This window comes from Halyomorpha halys, unplaced genomic scaffold (genome assembly GCF_000696795.3).
Source record: "Halyomorpha halys isolate HHAL.00 unplaced genomic scaffold, Hhal_1.1 Scaffold698.1, whole genome shotgun sequence".
In the NCBI taxonomy this organism is placed as follows: Eukaryota; Metazoa; Arthropoda; class Insecta; order Hemiptera; family Pentatomidae; genus Halyomorpha; species Halyomorpha halys.
In genome coordinates this window covers 193454-197309 of record NW_027105869.1, presented here as the reverse complement: position 1 = coordinate 197309, position 3856 = coordinate 193454, and the positions used below count along the sequence as shown (strand labels likewise).

General features: G+C 30.5%; 1 long non-coding RNA gene across 1 annotated transcript in view; it reads left to right on the top strand.

The window, feature by feature from the left end:
• Positions 1-2083: 2083 nt before the first annotated feature.
• LOC112210411 (uncharacterized) overlaps positions 2084-3856 on the top strand; it is a 6064-nt gene continuing 4291 nt past the window's right edge. Inside the window, exon 1 of the long non-coding RNA XR_002945151.2 lies at positions 2084-2306. This is a non-coding gene — a long non-coding RNA (uncharacterized lncRNA). The remainder of the gene's footprint in view (positions 2307-3856) is intronic.

Here is a 3856-nt window from a genome sequence, read left to right as displayed (position 1 = left end):
TTGGAGAGCTTCAGAATTTTTGACCCGATACTTAATAATCCGGTAAGTATCAAAATTAGAATGGGGGAGATCTTGGATAGATACAGGTAATTTGTCAAGGAGAAAGACCTCTTGTTATTACGAGAATCGACCTATAACCCGTGGTACGGTAGGGTCTTCATTAAAACGGATGCTCCTCAAGCTACCTAAAAATCAGTTGCCCTATAACTCACTTGAGAATAATTTCCCAACCAAGACTTTCCGGTAAATATGCAATTACTCTAAAAGTCGGACCACACAAATATACTTTGGACCCACAGAAGCTTTGTCCAGCTTGTGATGGAACGGCCCTGGAGGATTGTTTCCATTTCTTGACAAATTACCCTGCGTCTCATTAATTTAACCAATTAAAACGGTTAATTAATTGCTTTGTACGATTCATTTTCGGGGTCCCCAGTGACGTCTCTGTCACCCGATTTTATGAAGAATTGAAGTGGCTTTACCCCTCCTTTCGTCGTGAATATTTTCTTGCTTCCTTTCTCTACCAAATTATCCAATCCCGCCGTCCATCTTACATCTCTGATATCCTTCAATCTAAATCCTCAGTGCATTCCCGCAATACCCGCTCACGACCTTCAGACTTATATGTAACTGCCCATCGAACCGCAGCCTTTGGTAGATCTTTCCTTATCCGCTCCTCTTCCCTATGGAATTCTATTCCCTCCTCCATTCGTAGTTCGAATACCCTCCCAAACTTCAAATCCCGTATCTTCGACCACCATCTGTCCATCCAATTCTGGAAGAATAACAATTGAAAGTTTCAAACAAGGTTTATATTTTTTCTGTATTTAATGCTTCAGTTTTTTGTTTTATACTTGTAAAGATGTATATTAGCAGAAATTGTACCTTTCCATTTATTACTTTTAGTTTAATTGTATTTGATTTTTATCATTTTTTTTCTCCTTTTATTTACTATCAGAAGTTAGTCATCTTATGTTTTATGATATGACATATTGTTTTATTTTATTTGTTCTATTTTTATTTTATATACTTTGTTAATTATTGTGGTTCATTTTTATCTTTTCGAATTCGCTGTTTTAATATATTTTATGACGTTTTATTTTTTACTTTACTCCAAGGCTTTAAAGCCTAATTTTGACGCCTGTATTGTCCAAGGGGATCAATCCCAGAATAAATAAAGATTATTATTATCATGAGAACCGAATCCCATACATGCCAGAGCTTTTTGTTTTTTAATATTAATAAATATGAATTGACGTATTTGTTTTACTGTTTTATTCTAAGGAATGTGGATAGCCTAACTTTGATATTGAATATCGTAAAACAAGTATACTGATGTTTTGGTTAACTCTGAGTTACTTAAAAAATTTTTAAGATAGAACATTTAGGTTTATAAATGATTGTATTAAATTGTGGAATTTGTTGAGAATCTGTTGTGCATGTCAAAAAGAAAAAAGTATGCAATTTATTTCACTTTTCCTTTGTTTTGGTGTTATTTTAATTCTTTAATAAGCTAATTTTAGGTTACAACTTAAGTTAAAATTAAAAGTTAATTTTAGTTTTACAACTTTTTTTACTAGTGCATTAAGTATTTAAAGTTGATTGTAATGATGGGCGTTGTTGCAACAATTTATAGGGGGGGAATCTAAAATGTTTGTATTTATCGAGGCCTGGAGTGTATTTCCTGGAATTACCCCTATTCCTAAAACTGTTTTCCTACCCTATTCCTACTTTTTGGAAAACTGAACTCTATTAATAGCATAAATAAGATATTTTGAGTGTGATAATCTCTTTGAGTAATGTTTGAGTACAATTTTAAGTACGTTCTGAAATTATTTATTTGGGGGGGAGTTGTTGTAACGTAGTCCTTGAGCATGGCCAACATTTGTTTAGACAACCGTAAGTTGAAATTTGAAGATTTTTAATCTTTTTATATATATATGAGTTTTAGTTTTTAAGCTTTTTTTCTATAATAGTTTTTCTTTGGGGAAGACGGACTTGTTTGTAGTGCCAATACCCGGATCTGTGGTCAGGGCTTATCAAGGTAGCCATGCTAAATTTGGTTCTTGTAGTGTCAGAATGTCTATGTGTAAGGTAAAGTACGTTCAAAATACGTTGTGTGATACAGAAAATACACAATACAGGTGTGGAAAAAAAATATGACCAAAATATAAATAATTGTTTCAGGCACGCTAAAATAATTCAGAAAAAGAAAAAATTTAGGCTCCAAACAAGAGACTGAGGCAGCAAAACTTCAGAGGCTCATTTTACTAGAGCAACCTAATCTAGCTAGACTTCATGCTATGGTGAATTTTCTGTTATACCTCTTTGAAATCCTGGATCACTCAAAAAAACAAAGAAATTTGTCTATCTTTTGCCTAGAACTAACAGCTCCTCTAGTTTCTCTAAAATCACTCACTTTCATTTGAAAAATACAACACTTTTGAACCATCCCCACTTATATTTCTTCTCTCTCTATAATTTGTTCCTTTACTTACATACTTACATAATGCTGCATAATAGTGACCTTAAAAAATAAAAGTAAGTTCTTTCATCACAAAGTTATTACTTATCTTTATTCAATTGAAAATAAGAGTTCACTGAGAAAACTATAAGTAAATTCTTGTGAAGGAAGCATTTACTGAAAAATTAAGAGTTTACTTATTTCATTAAGTAATAAATACGACTTCAGTAAACAGTGATATTTTATTCAAGAGGTGTTAAGTAAAGACTTATAAAACACAAAATGAAAGCAAATGCTTATTTTTATTCAATAGAACAATTTCAATTTTTATTATTCAATAGAGAACTAGCTTGAATATTTAGGAAATTTCCCGCTAACTTTTGTTAGTCTTCTTAATCTCAAACAGTTCCAAAAATAGTTAAGAGAACTTTCATGCAGTTGCACTAGCAGATATTTATGGTTATTAATAAATACAACCAAGGATAATTTACTAGAAGTTGGTACAAAAAAAACAATTTATATTCAATAGTTCCTTTTAACACCTTCAAATTTATATGGTTTGCTTTTTGGAGGTACTTATGAAAAATTTAATCTTGTATGCAATGATACAACATGAAAACATGCCGAAGTAGTAACTTACTTGAGGTTAATTAAATAAAAGAGGTAAAATTAAAAAAATAAATTAATCAGAACCTATGTTTTTATTATTAAAATAAAAGGAAGAAAATTGTTCTATTGAATAAAAATAAGCATTTGCTTTTGTTTTGTGTTTTATAAGTCTTTACTTACAACCTCTTGAATAAAATATCACTGTTTACTGAAGTCGTATTTATTACTTAATGAAATAAGTAAACTCTTAATTTTTCAGTAAATGCTTCCTTCACAAGAATTTACTTATAGTTTTCTCAGTGAACTCTTATTTTCAATTGAATAAAGATAAGTAATAACTTTGTGATGAAAGAACTTACTTTTATTTTTTAAGGTCACTATTATGCAGCATTATGTAAGTATGTAAGTAAAGGAACAAATTATAGAGAGAGAAGAAATATAAGTGGGGATGGTTCAAAAGTGTTGTATTTTTCAAATGAAAGTGAGTGATTTGAAAGAACTTACTTTTATTTTTTAAGGTCACTATTATGCAGCATTATGTAAGTATGTACATAATGCTGCATAATAGTGACCTTTATATTATTGTCCAAGAAGTTATGAAGAAGAATACCACTATTACATGCAGAAATTTTTATTTTTTTATTATATTCATTTAAAAAATAACATCCAATATTTTCTGACCTGATGGCAACTCTATCGGTCGGAGCCATAATAACACAAAAATGATAAACATAGTGAAATGTGATACAAGTCAATATGAGGTATTTGGTCATAAAACATGGT